Here is a 24,815-nt window from a genome sequence, read left to right as displayed (position 1 = left end):
ATGTGGACAACACTCTTCCCCTCTCGTTGCTATGCATCACCTAGATGGATCTTGCATGTGCGTAGGATTTTTTTTAAATTACTGTGTTCTGCAAAAGTGGCATCCGAGCCAGGTCTATGCGTAGATGTTATATGCACGAGTAGAACACAAAGGAGTTGTGGGCGTGGGTATATACATATTGCTTGCCGTCACTAGTTGATTCTTGATTCAGCGGTATTGTTGGATGAAGCGGTTCAGACCGACATTACGCGTATGCTTATGCGAGACTGGTTCTACCGACGTGCTTCGCACATAGGTGGCTAGTGGGTGTCTGTTTCTCCAACTTTAGTTGAATCAGATTCAATGAACCGGGTTCTTTCTGAAGATCAAAAAGCAATCACTATACCGCATTGTGGTTTTTGATGCGTAGGTAAGAACGGTTCTTGCTAAGCTCGTGGCAGCCACGTAAAACTTGCAACAATAAAGTAGAGGACGTCTAACTTGTTTTTGCAGGGCATGTTGTGATGTGATATGGTCAAGACATGATGCTAAATTTTATTGTATGAGATGATCATGTTTTGTAACCGAGTTATCGGCAACTGGCAGGAGCCATATGGTTGTCGCTTTATTGTATGCAATGCAATTGTGCTGTAATGCTTTACTTTATCACTAAGCGGTAGCGATAGTCGTGGAAGCATAAGATTGACGAGACGACAACGATGCTACGATGGTGATCAAGTTGTCGCGCCGGTGACGATGGTGATCATGACGGTGCTTCAGAGATGGAGATCACAAGCACAAGATGATGATGGCCATATCATATCACTTATATTGATTGTATGTGATGTTTATCTTTTATGCATCTTATCTTGCTTTGATTGACGGTAGCATTACAAGATGATCTCTCACTAATTTCAAGATAAAAGTGTTCCCCCTGAGTATGCACCGTTGCCAAAGTTCGTCGTGCCCAGACACCACGTGATGATCAGGTGTGATAAGTTGTACGTCCATCTACAACGGGTGCAAGCTAGTTTTGCACACGCAGAATACTCAGGTTAAACTTGACGAGCCTAGCATATGCAGATATGGCCTCGGAACACTGAGACCGAAAGGTCGAGCATGAATCATATAGTAGATATGATCAACATATTGATGTTCACCATTGAAAGCTACTCCATTTCACGTGATGATCGGTTATGGTTTAGTTGATTTGGATCACGTGATCACTTAGAAGATTAGAGGGATGTCTTTCTAAGTGGGAGTTCTTAAGTAATATGATTAACTGAACTTAAATTTATCATGAACTTAGTCCTGGTAGTATTAGCATATCTATGTTGTATATCAATAGCTCGCGTTTAGCTCCCTTGTTTTATTTTTGATATGTTCCTAGAGAAAACTAAGTTGAAAGATGTTAGTAGCAATGATGCGGATTGGATCTATGATCTGAGGTTTATCCTCATTGCTGCATAGAAGAATTATGTCCTTGATGCACCACTAGGTGACAGACCTATTGCAGGAGCAGATACAGACGTTATGAACGTTTGGCTAGATCAATATGATGACTACTTGATAGTTTAGTGCACCATGCTTAACATCTTAGAATCGGGACTTCAAAGACGTTTTGAACGTCATGGATCATATGGATGTTCCAGGAGTTGAAGTTAATATTTCAAGCAAATACCCGAGTTGAGAGATATGAAGTCTCCAACAAGTTCCATAGCTAAAAGATGGAGGAGAATAGCTCAAGCAGTGAGCATGTGTTCAGATTGTCTGGGTACTACAATCGCTTGAATCAAGTGGGAGTTAATCTTCCAGATAAAATAGTGATTGACAGAATTCTCTAGTCACCATCACCAAGTTAGTAGAACTTCGTGATGAACTATAGTATGCAAGGGATGATGAAAACGATTCCCGAGCTTTTCATGATGATGAAATCGATGAAGGTAGAAATCAAGAAAGAGCATCAAGTGTTGATGATTAACAAGACCACTAGTTTCTGAACCAAGATCAAAAAGCAATCACTATACCGCATTGTGGTTTTTGATGCGTAGGTAAGAACGGTTCTTGCTAAGCTCGTAGCAGCCACATAAAACTTGCAACAATAAAGTAGAGGACGTCTAACTTGTTTTTGCAGGGCATGTTGTGATGTGATATGGTCAAGACATGATGCTAAATTTTATTGTATGAGATGATCATATTTTGTAACACAGTTATCGGCAACTGGCAGGAGCCATATGGTTGTCGCTTTATTGTATGAAATGCAATCGCCATGTAATTGCTTTACTTTATCACTAAGCAGTAGCGATAGTCATAGAAGCAATAGCTGGCGAGATGACAACGATGCTTTGATGAAGATCAAGGTGCCAAGCCAGTGACGATGGTGATCATGACGGTGCTTTGGAGATGGAGATCAAAGGCACAAGATGATGATGGCCATATCATATCACTTATTTGATCACATGCAATGTTTATATTTTTATGCATCTTATTTTGCTTAGTGTGGCGGTAGCATTATAAGATGATCTCTCACTAAATTTCAAGGTACAAGTGTTCTTCCTGAGTATGCACCGTTGCGACAGGTCGTCGTGCCGAGACACCATATGATGATCGGGTGTGATAAGCTCTACGTTCACATACAACGGGTGCAAGCTAGTTTTGCACATGCAGAATACTCGGGTTAAACTTGACGAGCCTAGCATATGCAGATATGGCCTTGGAACACTGAGACTGAAAGGTCGAGCGTGAATCATATAGTAGATATGATCAACATAGTGATGTTCACCATTGAAAACTACTCCATCTCACATGATGATCGGACATGGTTTAGTTGATATGGATCACGTGATCATGCAGTTCTTAAGTAATATGATTAAATTGAACTTAAATTTATCATGAACTTAGTCCTGATAGTATTTTCATATCTATGTTGTAGATCAATAGCTCGCATATAGCTTCCCCGTTTTATTTATGATATGTTCCTAGAGAAAACTAAGTTGAAAGATGATAGTAACAATGATGTGGACTAGGTCCATGATCTGAGGTTTATCCTCATTGCTGCATAGAAGAATTGTGTCCTTGATGCACCGCTAGGTGACAGAACTATTGCAGGAGGAGATGCGGACGTTATGAACGTTTGACATGCTCAGTAAGATGACTACTTGATAGTTTAGTGCACCATGCTTTATGGCTTAGAACCGGGAATTCAAAAATGTTTTGAAACACCATGGAGCATATGAGATGTTCCAAGAGTTGATATTGGTATTTCAGACTCATGCCCGAGTCGAGAGGTATGAGACCTCTGACAAGTACTTTTCCTACAAGATGGAGGAGAATAGCTCAACCAGTAGTGCTCAGAATGTCTAAGTACTACAATCGCTTGAATCAAGTGGGAGTTAATCTTCCAGATAAGATAGTAATTGACAGAGTTCTCTAGTCACTATCACCAAGTTACTAGAACTTCGTCATGAACTATAATATGCAAGGGATGGAGAAAACGATTCCCGAGCTCTTCACGATACTGAAATTGGCGAAGGTAGAAATCAAGAAAAGCATAAAGTGTTAATGTTTGACAAGACCACTAGTTTCAAGTAAAAGGGCAAGGGAAAGAAAGGGAACTTCAAGAAGAATGGAAAGCAAGTTGCCACTCCTATGAAGAATCCCAAAGCTAGACCCAAGCCTGAAACTCAGTGCTTCTACTACAAAGGAAATGGTTACTGGAAGTGGAACTGCCCTAGATACTTGGCGGATAAGAAGTATGGCAAAGTGAACAATGTTATATTTGATATACATGTTATTGATGTGTACTTTACTAATGTTTATAGCAAACCCCTCGGTATTTGGTACTGGTTCAGTTGCTAAGAATAGTAACTCGAAACGGGAGATGCAAAATAAACAAAGACTAGTTGAGGGCAAGGTGACGATGTGTGTTGGAAATGATTCCAAGGTTGATAAGATCACCATCACACACTCCCTTTACCTTCGGGATTAGTGTTGAACCTAAAATAAATGTTATTTGGTGTTTGCATTGAGCATAATATGATTGGATCATGTTTATTGCAATACAGTTATTCATTTAAGTCAAAGAATAATTGTTATTCTGTTTACATGAATAAAACCTTATGTGGTCATACACCCAAGGTGAATGCTTTATTGAATCTCGATCATAGTGATACACATATTCATAATATTGAAGCCAAAAGATGCAAAGTTAATAATGACAGTGCAACCTATTTGTGGCACTGTCATTTAGGTCATATTGGTGTAAAGCGCATGAAGAAACTCCATGCTGATGGGCTTTTGGAATCACTTGATTATGAATCACTTAATGCTTGCGAACCATGCCTCATGGGCAAGATGACTAAGACTCCGTTCTCCGGAACAATGGAGCGAGCCACTGGCTTATTGGAAATAATACATACTGATGTATGTGATCCGATGAGTGTTGAGGCTCGCAGAGGATATCGTTATTTTCTAACCTTCACAGATGATTTGAGTAGATATAGGTATATCTACTTGATGAAACATAAGTCTGAAACATTTGAAAAATATAAAGAATTTCATAGTGAAGTAGAAAATCATCGTAACAAGAAAATAAAGTTTCTACGATCCGATCATGGAGGTGAATATTTGAGTTACAAGTTTGGTCTTCATTTAAAACAATGTGGAATAGTTTCGCAGCTCACGCCACCTGGAACACCACAACATAATGGTGTGTCCGAACATCCTAACCGTACTTTATTAGATATGGTGCGATCTATGATGTCTCTTATCGATTTACCACTATCATTTTGGGGTTATGCATTAGAGACAGCCGCATTCACGTTAAATAGGGCACCATCTAAAAATCTGTTGAGACGACACCGTATGAACTTTGGTTTAGCAAGAAGCCCAAGTTGCCGTTTCTTAAAGTTTGGTGTTGCGATGCTTATGTGAAAAAGTTTCAGCCTGATAAGCTCAAACCCAAATTGAAGAAGTGTGTCTTCATAGGATACCCAAAAGAAACTATTGGGTACACCTTCTATCACAGATCCAAAGGAAAGAGCTTTGATGATAAAGAGTGGATCCTTTCTAGAGAAGGAGGTTCTCTCGAAAGAAGTGAGTGGGAGGAAAGTAGAACTTGATGAGGTAATTGTACCTTCTCTTGAATTGGAAAGTAGCTCATCACTGAAATCAGTTCTAGTGATGCCTACACCAATTAGTGAGGAAATTAAGGATGATGATCATGAAACTACAGATCAAGTTACTACCAAACCTCGTAGGTCAACCAGAGTACAATTTGCACCAGAGTGGTACGGTAATCCTGTTCTGGAAGTCATGTTACTAGACCATGATGAACCTACGAACTATGAGGAAGCGATGATGAGACCAAATTCCGACAGATGGCTTGAAGCTATGAAATCTGAGATAGAATCCATGTATGAGGACAAAGTGTGGACTTTGGTGGACTTTCCCGATGATCAGTAAGCCATTGAGAATAAATGGATCTTCAAGAGGAAGACGGGTGCTGATAGTAGTGTTACTATCTACAAAGCTTGACTTGTCGAAAAAGGTTTTTTGTCAAGTTCAAGATGTTGACTACGATGAGATTTTCTGACTCGTATCGATGCTTAAAGTCTGTCCGAATCATGTTAGCAATTGCCACATTTTATGAAATCTGACAAATGGATATCAAAACTGCATTCCTTATTGGATTTATTAAAGAAGAGTTGTATATGATACAACCAGAAGGTTTTGTCAATCCTAAAGGTGCTAACAAAATGTGCAAGCTCCAACGATCCATCTATGGACTGGTGCAAGCATCTCGGAGTTGGAATATACGCTTTGATAAGTTGATCAAAACATATAGTTTTATACAGACTTGCGGTGAAGACTGTATTTACAAGAAAGTGAGTGGAAGCACTACAGCCTTTCTGATAAGTATATGTGAATGACATATTGTTGACCGGAAATGATGTAGAATTTTCTGGAAAGCATAAATGAGTGTTTGAAAGGAGTTTTTCAAACAAATACCTCGGTGAAGCTGCTTACATATTGAGCATCAAGATCTATAGAGATATATCAAGACGCTTGATAAGTTTTTTCAATGAGTATATACCTTGACAAGATTTTGAAGTAGTTCAAAATGGAACAGTCAAATAAGGAGTTCTTGCTTGTGTTCCAAGGTGTGAAGTTGAGTAAAGACTCAAAACCCCAACACGGCAGAAAATAGAAAGAGAATGAAAAGTCATTCCCTATGCCTCAGTCATAGGTTATATAAAGTATGCTATGTTGTGTACCAGACCTATTATGTACCTCACCATGAGTTTGGCAAGAGGGTACAATAGTGATCCAGGAGTGGATCACTGGACAACGGTCAAAATTATCCTTAGTGGAATAAGGACATGTTTCTCGGTTATGGAGGTGACAAAAAGTTCGTCGTAAAGGGTTATGTCAATGCAAGCTTTGACACTAATCCGGATGACTCTAAGTCTCAATCTGGATACATATTGAAAGTGGGAGCGATTAGCTAGAGTAGCTCCGTGCAGAGCATTGTAGACATAGAAAATTTGCAAAATACATACGGATCTGAATGTGGCAGACCCGTTGACTAAACTTCTCTCACAGGAAAACCATGATCACTCTTTGGGTGTTAATCACATAGCGATGTGAACTAGATTATTTACTCTAGTAAACCCTTTGGGTATTAGTCACATGGAGGTGTGAACTAATCACATAAAGATGTGAACTATTGGTGTTAAATCACATTATGATGTGAACTAGATTATTGGCTCTAGTGCAAGTGGGAGACTGAAGGAAGTATGCCCTAGAGGCAACAATAAAGTTCTTATTTATATTTCCTTACATCATGATAAATGTTTATTATTCACGGTAGAATTGTACTAACCGGAAACTTAGTACATGTGTGAATACATAGACAAACAGAGTGTCCCTAGTATGCCTCTACTAGATTAGCTCGTTAATCAAAGATGGTTGAGTTTCCTAGCCATAGACATGTTTTGTCATTTGATGAACGGGAACACATCATTAGAGAATGATGTGATGGACAAGACCCATCCATTAGCTTAGCACTATGATTGTTTAGTTTATTGCTATTGCTTTCTTCATGACTTATACATGTTCCTATGACTATGAGATTATGCAACTCTCAAATACCAGAGGAACACTTAGTGTTCTATCAAACGTCACAATGTAACTGGGTGATTATAAATATGCTCTACAGGTGTCTCCGATGGTGTTTGTTGAGTTGGCATAGATCGGGATTAGGATTTGTCACTCCGATTGTCGGAGAGGTATCTCTGGGCCCTCTCGGTAATGCACATCACTATAAGCCTTGCAAGCAATGTGAATAATGAGTTAGTTGCGGGATGATGCATTACGGAACGAGTAAAGAGACTTGCCGGTAACGAGATTGAACTAGGTATGGTGATACCGATGATCGAATCTCGGGCAAGTAACATACCGATGACAAAGGGAACAACGTATGCTGTTCTGCGGTTTGACCGATAAAGGTCTTCGTAGAATATGTAGGAGCCAATATGAGCATCCAGGTTATGCTATTGGTTATTGACCGGAGATGAGTATCGGTCATGTCTACATAGTTCTCGATCCCGTAAGGTCCGCACACTTAACGTTCGGTGACGATCGATATTATGAGTTTATGTGTTTTGATGTACCGAAGGTAGTTCGGAGTCTCGGATATGATCACGGACATTATGAGGAGTATCGAAATGGTCGAGACATAAAGATCGATATATTGGAAGGCTATGGTTGGACATCGGAATGGTTCTGGGTGAGCTCGGGCAATTACCGGAGTACCGGGGGGTTACCGGCACCCCCCGGGGAGTGTATGGGCCTTAGTGGGAGAGAGGAGGAGGCGGCCTAGATGGGGGCATGCCCCCCCAAGCCCAATATGAATTGGGGTGGCAGCCGGCCCCCCTTTCCGTCTCCCTCTCTTCCCCTTCCTTCTCTCCTACTCCAACAAGGGAAAGGGGGAATCCTACTCCCACCGGGAGTAGGACTTCCCTCTTTGGGCGCGCCATAGAGGGCCGCCCCTCCCCCTCCTCCACTCCTTTATATACGGGGGAGGGGGCACCCCATAGACACACAAGTTGATTGTTTAGCCGTGTGCGGTGCCCCCCTCCATAGATTTCCACATCGGTCATATCGTTGTAGTGCTTAAGCGAAGCCCTGCGTCGGTAACTTCATCATCACCGTCATCACGTCGCCGTGCTGACGAAGCTCTCCCTCGACACTCAGCTAGATCTAGAGTTCATGGGACGTCACCGAGCTGAACGTGCGCAGATCGCAGAGGTGCCGTACCTTTGGTGCTAGGATCGGTCGGATAGTGAAGACATACGACTACATCAACCGCGTTGTCATAACGCTTCGACTTACGGTCTACGAGGGTACATGGACAACACTCTTCCCCTCCCGTTGCTATGCATCACCTAGATGGATCTTGCGTGTGCGTAGGATTTTTTTTTTGAAATTACTGCATTTTCAACATCTTTTGCAAAATTAACTTTATTTCTCTATTGCTAAGTTCAACTTGACCACTAGACTGAGGATGATAGGGTGATGCAATTCTATGGTTAACATCATACATGGCAAGCATTTTACGGAAAGCACTATGAATAAAGTGTGAACCACCATCAGTCATTAAATATCTAGGGACTCCAAACCTTGGTAAAATAACTTCCTTAAGCATTTTAATAGAGGTGTTGTGATCAGCACTATTGGTTGGAATAGCTTCTACCCATTTAGGAACATAATCAACATCAACCAAAATATGTGTATACCCATTAGAAGAAGGAAAAGGTCCCATGTAATCAAATCCCCAAACATCAAATGGTTCAACAGCAAGTGAATAATTCATAGGCATTTCTTGACACTTACCGATATTACCTATTCTTTGACATTCATCACAAGATGAGACGTACTTACTGGCATCCTTGAAGAGAGCACGCCAATAAAATCCAGACTGCAATACCTTGTGAGCAGTTCTATCTCCAGCATGATGCCCTCCATAAGCCTCGGAGTGACATTTCCGTAAGATTTGTCCCTCTTCATGCTCAGGTACACAACGTCTAATAATACAATCTACTCCTTCTTTATAAAGATGTGGGTCATCCCAAAACTAATGTCTTAAATCATAGAAGAATTGTTTCTTTTGTTGGTATGTAAAGCTAGGAGGTAAATATTTAGCAACAATGTAATTAGCATACTCAGCATACCAAGGAGTACTATTAGCAACATTTATTGCAGCTAACTGCTCATCAGGAAAACTATCATCAATAGGTAGTGGGTCATCAAGCACATTTTCAAGCCTAGAAAAGTTATCAGCTACATGGTTCTCAGCTCCTTTTCTATCAATGATATGTAAATCAAATTCTTGTAACAAGAGAACCCAATGAATAAGTCTAGGTTTAGCATTTTTATTTTCCATAAGATATTTAATAGCAGCTTGGTCTATGTGAATAGTTACTTTGGAATCAACAATATAAGGTCTAAATTTATCACAAGCAAACACCACTGCTAAGAATTATTTTTCAGTAGTAGCATAATTTCTTTGAGCATTGTCTAGAGTTTTACTAGAATAATGAATAACATTTAATTTCTTATCAACTCTTTGCCCTAGAACAACACCAACATCATAATCACTAGCATCACACGTAATTTCAAAAGGCAAGTTCCAATCAGGTGGTTGAACAATAAGTGCAGAAATTAAGGCTTTCTTGAGTGTTTCAAAGGCTTCAAGACAATCATCATAAAAACAAAAGGGATATCCTTTTGCAAGAGACTAGTGAGAGGCCTAGAAATTTTAGAAAAGTCTTTGATAAATCTCCTATAGAAACTAGCATGACCTAAGAAACTACGAATACCTTTGATGTCCTTAGGACATGGCATTCTATCAATTGCATCAACCTTAGCTTGATCCACTTCGATACTTGTTTCAGAAATTTTATGACCCAAGACAATGCCTTCATTAACCATAAAGTGGTGTTGGGGAACGTTGCAGAAAATTAAAATTTTTCCTACGGTTTCACCAAGATCCATCTATGAGTTCATCTAAGCAACGAGTCGAGGGAGTGAGTTTGCATCTACATACCACTTGTAGATCGCGTGCGGAAGCTTGCAAGGTGATGACGGAGTCGTACTCGACGTGATTCGAATCACCGATGACCAAGTGCTGAACGGACAGCACCTCCGCGTTCAACACACGTACGGGACGGGAGATGTCTCCTCCTTCTTGATCCAGCAAGGGGAAGGAGAGGTTGAGGAAGACAGCTCCACCGGCAGCATGACGGCGTGGTGATGGTGGAGAGGCAGTACTCCGACAGGGCTTCGCCAAGCACACAACGGAGGAGGAGAGGTGTTGGGGAGGGGAGGGCTGCGCCTTGGAGGGTGGTGCGGCTGCCCTCCCCTCACCCCTCTATTTATAGGGGGAAGGGAGAAGGGGGCCGGCCCCCTAGAACCCATCTAGGGGGGGTGCGGCGGCCAAGGGGAGAGGGGGAGAGGGTGGCTTGCCCCCCAAGCCAAGGGGGCGCCCCCTCTAGGGTTCCCCCCTCAACCCTAGGCGCAAGGGCCCAAGGGAGGGGGTGCGCCCAGCCCACCAGGGGCTGGCTCCCTGCCCCACGCAGCCCATGTGGCCCCCCGGGAGGGGTGGCCCCTCCCGGTGGACCCCCGGAACCCTTCCGGTGGCCCCGGTACAATACCGGTATGACCCCGAAACTTCCCGGTGTCCGTTTGACAACTTCCCATATATAAATCTTTACCTCCGGACCCTTCCGGAGCTCCTCGTGACGTCCAGGATCCCATCCGGGACTCCGAACAACATTCGGTAGTCACATACTAGTCTTCCTAATAACCCTAGCGTCACCGAACCTTAAGTGTGTAGACCCTACGGGTTCGGGAGACATGCAGACATGACCGAGACGCTCTCAGGTCAATAACCAACAGCGGGATCTGGATACCCATGATGGCTCCCACATGCTCCTCGATGTTGTCATCGGATGAACCACGATGTCGAGGATTCGATCAAACCCTGTATGCAATTCCCTTTGTCAATCGGTACGTTACTTGCCCGAGACTCGATCGTCGGTATCCCAATACCTTGTTCAGTCTCGTTACCGGCAAGTCACTTTACTCGTACCGTAATGCATGATCCCGTGTCCAACACCTTGGTCACATTGAGCTCATTATGATGATGCATTACCGAGTGGGCCCAGAGATACCTCTCCGTCATACGGAGTGACAAATCCCAGTCTCGATCCGTGTCAACCCAACAGATACTTTCGGAGATACCTGTAATGCACCTTTATAGTCACCCAGTTACGTTGTGACGTTTGATACACCCAAGGCACTCTTACGGTATCCGGGAGTTACACGATCTCATGGTCGAAGGAAGAGATACTTGACATTGGCAAAGCTCTAGCAAAACGAACTACACGATCTTTTATGCTATGCTTAGGATTGGGTCTTGTCCATCACATCATTCTCCTAATGATGTGATCCCGTTATCAACGACATCCAATGTCCATAGTCAGGAAACCATGACTATCTGTTGATCACAACGAGCTAGTCAACTAGAGGCTCACCAGGGACATATTGTGGTCTAAGTATTCACACGTGTATTACGATTTCCGGATAATACAGTTATAGCATGAATAAAAGACATTTATCATGAACATTGAAATATAATAATACTTTTATTATTGCCTCTAGGGCATATTTCCAACAGTCTCCCACTTGCACTAGAGTCACCAATCTAGTTACATTGTGATGAATCGAACACCCATAGAGTTCTGGTGTTGATCATGTTTTGCACGCGAGAGAGGTTTAGTCAGCGGATCTGCGACATTCAGATCCGTGTGCACTTTGCAAATCTCTATGTCTCCATCTTGAACATTTTCACGGATGGAGTTGAAACGACGCTTGATGTGCCTGGTCTTCTTGTGAAACCTGGGCTCCTTGGCGAGGGCAATAGCTCCAGTGTTGTCACAGAAGAGTTTGATCGGCCCCGACGCATTGGGTATGACTCCTAGGTCGGTGATGAACTCCTTCACCCAAATCGCTTCATGCGCTGCCTCCGAGGCTGCCATGTACTCCGCTTCACACGTAGATCCCGCCACGACGCTCTGCTTGCAGCTGCACCAGCTTACTGCTCCACCATTCAACATATACACGTATCCGGTTTGTGACTTAGAGTCATCCAGATCTGAGTCGAAGCTAGCGTCGACGTAACCCTTTACGACGAGCTCTTCGTCTCCTCCATAAACGAGAAACATGTCCTTCGTCCTTTTCAGGTACTTCAGGATATTCTTGACCGCTGTCCAGTGTTCCTTGCCGGGATTACTTTGGTATCTTGCTACCAAACTTACGGCAAGGTTTACATCGGGTCTGGTACACAGCATGGCATACATAATAGATCCTATGGCTGAAGCATAGGGGATGACACTCATCTCTTCTTTATCTTTTGCCGTGGTCGGTGACTGAGCCGAGCTCAGTCTCACACCTTGTAACATAGGCAAGAACCCCTTCTTGGACTGATCCATTTTGAACCTCTTCAAAATCTTATCAAGGTATGTGCTTTGTGAAAGACCTATGAGGCGTCTCGATCTATCTCTATAGATCTTGATGCCTAATATGTAAGCAGCTTCTCCAAGGTCCTTCATTGAAAAACACTTATTCAAGTAGGCCTTAATGCTGTCCAGAAATTCTATATTATTTCCCATCAAGAGTATGTCATCTACATATAATATGAGAAATGCTACAGAGCTCCCACTCACTTTCTTGTAAACGCAGGCTTCTCCATAAGTCTGCATAAACCCAAACGCTTTGATCATCTCATCAAAGCGAATGTTCCAACTCCGAGATGCTTGCACCAGTCCATAAATGGATCGCTGGAGCTTGCATACTTTGTTAGCGTTCCGAGGATCGACAAAACCTTCCGGCTGCATCATATACAGCTCTTCCTTAAGATGTCCGTTAAGGAATGCCGTTTTGACGTCCATCTGCCATATCTCATAATCATAGTATGCGGCAATTGCTAACATGATTCGGACGGACTTCAGCTTCGCTACGGGAGAGAAAGTCTCGTCGTAGTCAATCCCTTGAACTTGTCGATAACCCTTAGCGACAAGTCGAGCCTTATAGATGGTAACATTACCATCCGCGTCCGTCTTCTTCTTAAAAATCCATTTGTTTTCTATCGCTCGCCGATCATCGGGCAAGTCTGTCAAAGTCCATACTTTGTTTTCATACATGGATTCTATCTCGGATTTCATGGCTTCAAGCCATTTGTTGGAATCCGGGCCCGCCATCGCTTCTTCATAGTTCGAAGGTTCATTGTTGTCTAACAACATGATTTCCAGGACAGGGTTGCCGTACCACTCTGGTGCGGAACGTGTCCTTGTGGACCTACGAAGTTCAGTAGTAACTTGATCCGAAGTACCTTGATCATCATCATTGTTTTCCTCTTCAGTTGGTGTGGGCATCACAGGAACGGTTTCCTGCGCTGCGCCACTTTCCCGTTCAAGAGGTAGTACTTCATCGAGTTCTACTTTCCTCCCACTTACTTCTTTCGAGAGAAACTCTTTTTCCAGAAAGCATCCGTTCTTGGCAACAAAGATCTTGCCTTCGGATCTTAAGTAGAAGGTATACCCGACAGTTTCCTTAGGGTATCCTATGAATACGCATTTTTCCGACTTGGGTTCGAGCTTTTCAGGTTGAAGTTTCTTGACATAAGCATCGCATCCCCAAACTTTTAGAAACGACAGCTTAGGTTTCTTTCCAAACCATAATTCATACGGTGTCGTCTCAACGGATTTAGACGGTGCCCTATTTAAAGTGAATGTAGCTGTCTCTAGAGCGTATCCCCAAAATGATAGCGGTAAATCGGTAAGAGACATCATAGACCGCACCATATCCAATAGAGTGCGATTACGACGTTCGGACACACCGTTTCGCTGAGGTGTTCCAGGCGGCGTGAGTTGTGAAACGATTCCACATTTCCTTAAGTGTGTACCAAATTCGTGACTTAAGTATTCTCCTCCACGATCTGATCGTAAGAATTTTATCTTTCGGTCACGTTGATTCTCTACCTCATTCTGAAATTCCTTGAACTTTTCAAAGGTCTCAGACTTGTGTTTCATTAAGTAGACATACCCATATCTACTCAAGTCATCAGTGAGAGTGAGAACATAACGATATCCTCCGCGAGCCTCAACGCTCATTGGACCGCACACATCGGTATGTATGATTTCCAACAAGTTGGTTGCTCGCTCCATTGTTCCGGAGAACGGAGTCTTGGTCATTTTGCCCAAGAGGCATGGTTCGCACGTGTCAAACGATTCATAATCAAGAGACTCTAAAAGTCCATCGGCATGGAGCTTCTTCATGCGCTTGACACCAATGTGACCAAGGCGGCAGTGCCACAAGTATGTGGGACTATCGTTATCAACTTTAAATCTTTTGGCATCTACACTATGAACATGTGTAATATTACGCTCGAGATTCATTAAGAATAAACCATTGACCATCGGAGCATGACCATAAAACATATCTCTCATATAAATCGAACAACCATTATTCTCAGACTTAAATGAGTAGCCATCTCGTATTAAACGAGATCCAGATACAATGTTCATGCTCAAACTTGGCACTAAATAACAATTATTAAGGTTCAAAACTAATCCCGTAGGTAAATGTAGAGGCAGCGTGCCGACGGCGATCACATCGACTCTGGAACCATTCCCGACGCGCATCGTCACCTCGTCCTTCGCCAGTCTCCGTTTATTCCGCAGCTCCTGCTGTGAGTTACAAATATGAGCAACGGCACCGGTATCAAATACCCAGGAGTTACTACGAGTACTGGTAAGGTACACATCAATCACATGTATATCAAATATACCTTTGGTGTTGCCGGCCTTCTTATCCGCTAAGTATTTGGGGCAGTTCCGCTTCCAGTGACCCTTCCCCTTGCAATAAAAGCACTCAGTCTCAGGCTTGGGTCCATTCTTTGACTTCTTCCCGGTAACTGGCTTACCAGGCGCGGCAACATCTTTGCCGTCCTTCTTGAAGTTCTTCTTACCCTTGCCCTTCTTGAACTTAGTGGTCTTATTGACCATCAACACTTGATGTTCTTTCTTGATTTCAGCCTCTGCTGACTTCAGCATCGAGAACACTTCAGGAATGGTCTTTTCCATCCCCTGCATGTTGTAGTTCATCACAAAGCTCTTGTAGCTTGGTGGGAGCGACTGGAGGATTCTGTCAATGACCGCCTCATCTGGGAGGTTAATGTTCAGCTGGGTCATACGGTTGTGCAACCCAGACATCTTCAGGATGTGCTCACTGACAGAACTGTTTTCCTCCATCTTACAACTGTAGAACTTGTCGGAGACATCATATCTCTCGACCCGGGCATGAGCTTGGAAAACTAGTTTCAGCTCTTCGAACATCTCATATGCTCCGTGGTGCTCAAAACGCTTTTGGAGCCCCGGTTCTAAGCTGTAAAGCATGCCGCACTGAACGAGGGAGTAATCATCAGCACGAGACTGCCAAGCATTCATAATGTCTTGGTTCTCTGGGACGGGAGCGTCACCTAGCGGTCCTTCTAGGACATATTGTTTCCTGGCAGCTATGAGGATGATCCTCAGGTTCCGGACCCAGTCCGTATAGTTGCTGCCATCATCTTTCAGCTTGGTTTTCTCTAGGAACGCGTTGAAGTTCATGTTGACATTAGCGTTGGCCATTGATCTACAAGACATATTTGCAAAGGTTTTAGACTAAGTTCATGATAATAAAGTTCTAATCAAATTATGAACTCCCACTTAGATTAGACATCCCTCTAGTCATCTAAGTGTTACACGATCCGAGTCGACTAGCCCGTGTCCGATCATCACGTGAGACGGACTAGTCATCGTCGGTGAACATTCTCATGTTGATCGTATCTTCCATACGACTCGTGTTCGACCTTTCGGTCTCCGTGTTCCGAGGCCATGTCTGCACATGCTAGGCTCGTCAAGTTAACCCTAAGTGTTTTCGCTGTGTAAAACTGTCTTACACCCGTTGTATGTGAACGTAAGAATCCATCACACCCGATCATCACGTGGTGCTTAGAAGCGACGAACTGTAGCAACGGTGCACAGTTAGGGGAGAACACTTCTTGAAATTTTTGTAAGGGATCATCTTATTTACTACCGTCGTCCTAAGTAAACAAGATGCATAAACATAATAAACATCACATGCAATTATATAGTTGTGACATGATATGGCCAATATCATATAGCTCCATTGATCTTCATCTTCGGGGCTCCATGATCATCTTGTCACCGGCTTGACACCATGATCTCCATCATCGTGTCTTCATGAAGTTGTCACGCCAACGACTACTTCTACTTCTATGACTAACGTTTAGCAATAAAGTAAAGTAGTTTACATGGCGTTATTCAATGACACGCAGGTCATACAAAAAATAAAGACAACTCCTATGGCTCCTGCCGGTTGTCATACTCATCGACATGCAAGTCGTGAATCCTATTACAAAGAACATGATCTCATACATCACAATTCATCATTCATCACAACTTCTGGCCATATCACATCACATGATCAATCGCTGCAAAAACAAGTTAGACGTCCTCTAATTGTTGTTGCATCTTTTACGTGGCTGCAATTGGGTTCTAGCAAGAACGTTTTCTTACCTACGAATCACCACAACGTGATTTTGTCAACTTCTATTTACCCTTCATAAGGGCCCTGTTCATCGATTCCGCTCCAACTAAAGTGGGAGAGACAGACACCCGCCAGCCACCTTATGCAACTAGTGCATGTCAGTCGGTGGAACCGGTCTCACGTAAGCGTACGTGTAAGGTTGGTCCGGGCCGCTTCATCCCACAATACCGCTGAGCAAGAAAAGACTAGTAGAGGCAAGTAAGATGACAAAATCCACGCCCACAACAAAATTGTGTTCTACTCGTGCAAAGAGAACTACGCATAGACCTAGCTCATGATGCCACTGTTGGGGAACGTTGCAGAAAATTAAAATTTTTCCTACGGTTTCACCAAGATCCATCTATGAGTTCATCTAAGCAACGAGTCAAGGGAGAGAGTTTGCATCTACATACCACTTGTAGATCGCGTGCGGAAGCTTGCAAGGTGATGATGGAGTCGTACTCGACGTGATTCGAATCACCGATGACCAAGTGCTGAACGGACAGCACCTCCGCGTTCAACACACGTACGGGACGGGAGACGTCTCCTCCTTCTTGATCCAGCAAGGGGGAAGGAGAGGTTGAGGAAGACAGCTCCACCGGCAGCACGACGGCGTGGTGATGGTGGAGAGGCAGTACTCCGACAGGGCTTCGCCAAGCACACAACGGAGGAGGAGAGGTGTTGGGGAGGGGAGGGCTGCGCCTTGGAGGGTGGTGCGGCTGCCCTCCCCTCACCCCTCTATTTATAGGGGGAAGGGAGAAGGGGGCCGGCCCCTCTAGAACCCATCTAGGGGGGGGCGGCGGCCAAGGGGAGAGGGGGAGAGGGTGGCTTGCCCCCCAAGCCAAGGGGGCGCCCCCTCTAGGGTTCCCCCCTCAACCCTAGGCGCAAGGGCCCAAGGGAGGGGGTGCGCCCAGCCCACCAGGGGCTGGCTCCCTGCCCCACGCAGCCCATGTGGCCCCCCGGGAGGGGTGGCCCCTCCCGGTGGACCCCCGGAACCCTTCCGGTGGCCCCGGTACAATACCGGTATGACCCCGAAACTTCCCGGTGCCCGTTTGACAACTTCCCATATATAAATCTTTACCTCCGGACCCTTCCGGAGCTCCTCGTGACGTCCAGGATCCCATCCGGGACTCCGAACAACATTCGGTAGTCACATACTAGTCTTCCTAATAACCCTAGCGTCACCGAACCTTAAGTGTGTAGACCCTACGGGTTCGGGAGACATGCAGACATGACCGAGACGCTCTCAGGTCAATAACCAACAGCGGGATCTGGATACCCATGATGGCTCCCACATGCTCCTCGATGTTGTCATCGGATGAACCACGATGTCGAGGATTCGATCAAACCCTGTATGCAATTCCCTTTGTCAATCGGTACGTTACTTGCCCGAGACTCGATCGTCGGTATCCCAATACCTTGTTCAGTCTCGTTACCGGCAAGTCACTTTACTCGTACCGTAATGCATGATCCCGTGTCCAACACCTTGGTCACATTGAGCTCATTATGATGATGCATTACCGAGTGGGCCCAGAGATACCTCTCCGTCATACGGAGTGACAAATCCCAGTCTCGATCCGTGTCAACCCAACAGATACTTTCGGAGATACCTGTAATGCACCTTTATAGTCACCCAGTTACGTTGTGACGTTTGATACACCCAAGGCACTCTTACGGTATCCGGGAGTTACACGATCTCATGGTCGAAGGAAGAGATACTTGACATTGGCAAAGCTCTAGCAAAACGAACTACACGATCTTTTATGCTATGCTTAGGATTGGGTCTTGTCCATCACATCATTCTCCTAATGATGTGATCCCGTTATCAACGACATCCAATGTCCATAGTCAGGAAACCATGACTATCTGTTGATCACAACGAGCTAGTCAACTAGAGGCTCACCAGGGACATATTGTGGTCTAAGTATTCACACGTGTATTACGATTTCCGGATAATACAGTTATAGCATGAATAAAAGACATTTATCATGAACATTGAAATATAATAATACTTTTATTATTGCCTCTAGGGCATATTTCCAACAAGTGGCAACTTCTCCAATTCAAGACAAGATTTGTTTTTGTTCCATCTCTGCAAAATCGATAAGATTGCTTAAACAGACTCATCAAAGACTTCCCATAACAAGTGAAGTCATCCATGAAAACCTCAACAATCTTTTCAAAGAAGTCAGAGATTAGCCATCATACATCTTTGAAAGGTAGCAGGTGCATTACATGGTTATCAAGTTGAGATACATGTATTTGTGAAAAGGCAGAATATCCATCAAGGAAGCAAAAGTGTGTGGTGCTAGATAATCTTTCAAAAGCAATTTGATCAATAAAGGCAAAGGGTATGATCTTTTTCTATTACTTTTGTTTAATTTTTCTAAAATCAATTATCATTCTATAAGCTGTAACAATTCTTTGGGAATACGAGTTTATTCTTATCATTAGGAACAACAAGTAATGACCTCCTTTTCTTAGGGACACAATGAACAGGACTTGCGCATCTACTATCAGCTATATGATAGATTATACCTACTTCCAGAAGTTTTAATATTTCCGTTCTTACCACCTCTTTCATCTTCGAATTTAACCGACGTTGGTTATCAACAATGGGTTTAGGATCAGATTCCATATTAATTTTGTGTTGACATAGAGTTGGACTAATGCCCTTTAAATCATCAAGAGTATATCCAATATCAGCCCGGTGCTTCCTTAGAACTTTCAATAATCTTTCTTCTTCATGTTCTGAAAGGTTAGCACTGATAATAACAAGATATATCTTCTTTTCATCAAGATAAGCATATTTCAAAGTGTCTGGCAATTGTTTTAATTCAAACAAAGGATCACCTTTAGGTGGAGGTGGACCTCCAAGAGTTTCAATAGGCAAATTGTGTTTAAGCAGAGGACGTTGTTCAAAGAAAATCTTATCTATTTCATTTCTTTCATACATATGTAAATCATTCTCATGGTCTAGCAAATATTGTTCTAAGGGATTAGTAGGTGGCACAGCAATAGATGCAAGACCAATTAATTCATCCTTACTAGGCAATTCTTTTTCATGAATATTTCTACTAAACTTGGAAAAATTAAACTCATGAGACTCAATACCAAAGCTAACACCAACCGTTTGTTTCTTACAATCTATATTAGAATTAACTGTGTTCAAGAAAGGTCTACCAAAGATAATGAAACATAAGTCATCTTGTGGGGAATCAAGAACAAGAAAATCAGTAGGATATTTTATTTTCCCACACAAGACTTCAACATCTATATCTATACCTACTAATAAAGCAAGGTGTGCCTCGCTGATTTTTTAATCCGTTCACCAATATTAATATTTTTATTTTTTGAGATTTTTTATTATATACGAGGTGGTACTAATTTTTTGACATGATGCACCCGCAATCAAAAGTCTGTCTCGGAATTTCATACATGGGCCTCGCATACGGTCCACACATGGGCTGGGCATTCTCTCTATTTTTTTTCAACAACAGCGAGCAAACTCGAGGCCTCCCTTTCGTGTCAATGAAAATTTTACAGTCTCGATTCTAAGGCAGAGAGATTGTCCCACCTCGCTCTTTTATAGTTATAAATTCTATCAGTTTTTATATGTCTGTGAGTTGCCTGAGGATGAGTAGCGCGAGCTCTTCATGCGGCGCTCGGGCAGTGGCGCGAGGCCATGGTCGTCCGGCGAGGCGGCTGCAGGCGAGAGCAAGACGGGGAGGCTCGCCGGAGGATGCGTGCGCTCGCGTGTGAGGTGGCCGGGGCACGCTGCCCGGGCGAGAGGAGGAGCCAGCAAGGGAGGAGGGAGGCGTGCTTGGCGGTCGTCCCTGGCATCGGGGCAGGATGCATCGGACGCTCGCGCGGGCACATGGGGCCGAGAGGAGAAGCAGGGGGAGGGAGGCGCGATCGTTGTCGGAATCGAGGATGCGTCGGACGCGGGCGCCGGCGAGGGCATGCGCTTCCCGGACGAGAGGGGAGGAGTAGGAGGGAGGCGCGGACGACGCAGTCGTCATCGGGGCCGGAAGCGTCGCGCAAGCTTGGCCCACGTCGGCGACAGATGCGGCAGTCCATGGCGTCCCGGGTCGATGCAGCAGAGGGACGAGGTGGCCCGCGTGAGGGCCGGGCGGTGTGCCACTGCTGGTGCTGGGAATGGAGGCGGATCCGGCGATTCCGCAGGCAGGGGGCGGCGGCGACCTGTACGCCGCGGGATTACAGAGGTGGGTGGCGGCACGCTGTAGGGGAAAACGAGAGAGACACGGAGCCAGTAGTGCAGGCGGTGGTTGGAGGAGTTCTGATGCAAACAAAGTGCTAAACGGGCCCAAGCCTGAATAAAGCCCAGAATGACACGTATAATTGATGCACAGCGACAATTCAAATTGTTTCCTGTACATGATTTTTTTAAGTGGTCTCCTGTACAGGCTTAGTATGGCACGTCAAACACATTTTATTTTTCAGGCTCACGTAGGGCAAATGCATTGGAGTGCTTAAAAACCGGCCGAGTCTTCGGTTCCGGTTTTTTCTGGTCCCCGCGCGTTGCGATGGGCACACACGGGAATTGGTGCAATATATTATTTTTATGAGATTTGACTGTCTTGAATCTGAATATGCTACTAAAGATTAGAAAATACATATGTTTTTTGTATTTGGTTATATATAATTATAAAATAAATATGAAGTAGTAATATTTCTCATGCATGCTGAGAGAAATAAAAGTGGTGTAGTTCATAAAGTGGGATGTATGCATGTTGAGGGAATTAGTATCTGTAGTATTTTCATGCATGCATGTTAAAAAAATAAAAGTAGTGGAGTTCATGATGTGACATGCCGGCATGTGAAGATAAATAAGGTATTGGGGATGAACTTCTTAGGTCGTACAAAAATATTATAAATGCAGTTACACAGTGGTATGTAAATTAGTGTCAATTAAATAACCAATTTGGTACTTGGTTTTCTTTAACTACGAAATTTGTTAAGACACATTTTTGATACAAAATTTCTTCAGCATTTTTAGCGACCTCCATATATTGGGAAGAAAGTATACGTACAATTGGTTAACAAATTATGGCCGTCAGTATTTGAAATCAGTTCTCTTATATGACCATTCCCTTATGCCCAAATCCTGGTTCTGCCGGGAGACATAAGATGGAGAAGAGAAGGAGAGGAAGAAGGCTGGTCAATCAAAAAGACAAATTCCACAACTCACATATATTCTGATCTATCTTTTGCATGCACACGTGTGGGTGAGGAGCTGCCCCTTTTTAAATTTTGCATGACAAGTTCTGCAACTACATGGGATTTCTTCATTAGCGTGGATGCTCAGGTACAGATTTCTTCAAGACCATCAGCACTCAGAATGCTATGTATGCATGCAGAGAACAGTTATACAAGGATGTGTGTGTGTGTGTGTGTGTATCATACAATTCTACCACTACACACATGTATTTGTTTATGTATTATTTACAGTTCACAAGTTTTTATGGTCTCTAGGCAAGCATAATGTAATTTCACATGAGACAATCATCATGCACATACCAAAAGCACTATTGTTTGTATGGGTATGAGATGCACTGAATACTTCGCATCGTATCAATTGTTAGACGAAATAAGCTATCCAAAGGAACTTTCTGTCTGGTCAGCTTGGAATATAGAAAGTATGTGTACCTTGTTTCGGCTTGTGAGCATATGTACATTCTGTTAAAGATACCCTCAGATGAAATAGAAAGACCACAATGGCCACAATTATTATCGAAAGATGTTGATGTTTCTTATGAACTATTTTGACTAAAAATAATAGAAAATAGGCCAAACACTACTAGACTCAGAGAGGATGGGGCGCGCAATGGTGTTGGAGTAGGCAGACACCAAAGTAGATGGTGGCACGTCGACTCACTTATATATATATATATTATTTTTCTCCCGTTGCAACGCACGGACATATTTGCTAGTCTCTAACAATCCCAATTGGTAATATAGTGTCTTGCTACCTCTTGAGCAATGCGTTGATTTTCTCCAAAGAGGAAGGGATGATGCAGCAAAGTAGCGTAAGTATTTCCCTCAGTTTTTGAGAACCAAGGTATCAATCCAGTAGGAGGATACGCGCGAGTCCCTCGCACCTGCACAAAACAAATAAATCCTCGCAACCAACGCAAATAGGGGTTGTCAATCCCTATAAGGCCACTTACAAGAGTGAGATCTGATAAGATAATATTTTTGATATTTTTATGATAAAGATGCAAAGTAAAATAAAGGCAAAGTAAATAGCAAAGGAAATAACTAAGTAGTAGGAGATTAATATAATAAAGATAGACCCAGGGGCCATAGGTTTCACTAGTGGCTTCACTCGAGAGCATAAGCATTCTACGGTGGGTGAACAAATTACTGTTGAGCAATTGAAGGAATTGAGCATAGTTATGAGAATATCTAGGTATGATCGTGTATATAGGCATCACGTCCGAGACAAGTAGACCGACTCTTGCCTGCATCTACTACTATTACTCCACTCATCGACCGCTATCAAGCATGCATCTAGAGTATTAAGTTAAAAGCAGAGTAACGCCTTAAGCAAGATGACATGATGTAGAGGGATAGACTCATGCAATATGAAGAAAACCCCATCTTGTTATCCTCGATGGCAACAATACAATACGTGCCTTGCTGCCCCTACAGTCACTGGGAAATGACACCGCAAGATTGAACCCAAAGCTAAGCACTTCTCCCATTGCAAGAAAGATCAGTCTAGTAGGCCAAACCAAACTGATAATTCGAAGAGACTTGTAAAGATAACCAATCATACATAAAAGAATTCAGAGAAGATTCAAACATTATTCATAGATAGACTTGATCATAAACCCACAATTCATCGGTCTCAACAAACACACCGCAAAAAGAAGATTACATGGAATGGTAGTCCACAAGAGAGGGGGAGAACATTGTATTGAGATCCAAAAAAAGAGAAGAAGCCATCTAGCTACTAACTATGGACCCGAAGGTCTGAGGTAAACTGCTCACACTTCATCGGAGGGGCTATGGTGTTGATGTAGAAGCCCTCTGTGATCGATGCCCCCTTTGGCGGAGCTCCAGAACAGGCCCCAAGATGGGATCTCGTGGATACAGAAAGTTGCGGCGGTGGAATTACGTTTGTGGCTCTGTATCTGATCGTTTGGGGGTACGTAGGTATATATAGGAGGAAGGAGTACGTCGGTGGAGCAACAGGGGGCCCACGAGGGTGGAGGGCGCGCCTGGGGGGGGGGGGGGTAGGCGCGCCCCCCTACCTTGTGGCCTCTTGTTTCCTTTCTTGACGTAGGGTCCAAGTCTCCCTAGTCTTGTTTATTGAGAAAATCACGTTCCCGAAGGTTTCATTCCGTTTGGACTCCGTTTGATATTCCTTTTCTTCGAAACCCTAAAACAAGCAAAAAACAGCAATTCTGGGCCGAGCCTCCGGTTAATAGGTTAGTCTCAAAAATAATATAAAAGTGGATAATAAAGCCCAATAATGTCTAAAACAGTAGATAATATAGCATGGAGCAATCAAAAATTGTAGATACGTTGGAGACGTATCAAGCATCCCCAAGCTTAATTCCTTCTTGTCCTCGAGTAGGTAAATGATAAAAACAGAATTTTTGACGCGGAGTGCTACTTGGCATAATTTTAATATAATTCTTCTTAATTGTGGTATGAATATTCAGATCCAGAAGATTCAAGACAAAAGTTCATATTGACATAAAAATAATAATACTTCAAGCATACTAACAAAGCAATTATGTCTTCTCAAAATAACATGGCTAAAGAAAGTTATCCCTACAAAATCATATAGTCTGGCTATGCTCTATCTTCACCACACAAAATATTTAAATCATACACAACCCCGATGACAAGCCAAGCAATTGTTTCATACTTTTGACATTCTCAAAACTTTTTCAATCTTCACGCAATACATGAGAGTGAGCCATGGATATAGCAATGTAGGTGGAATAGAGTGGTGGTTGTGGAGAAGACAAAAAGGGAGACGATAGTCTCACATCAACTAGGCGTATCAACGGGCTATGGAGATGCCCATCAATAGATATCAATGTGAATGAGTAGGGATTGCCATGCAACGGATGCACTAGAGCTAT

This window comes from Triticum aestivum, chromosome 2A (assembly GCF_018294505.1).
Source record: "Triticum aestivum cultivar Chinese Spring chromosome 2A, IWGSC CS RefSeq v2.1, whole genome shotgun sequence".
Classification (NCBI taxonomy): Eukaryota; Viridiplantae; Streptophyta; class Magnoliopsida; order Poales; family Poaceae; genus Triticum; species Triticum aestivum.
This window is presented reverse-complemented; position numbering follows the sequence as displayed.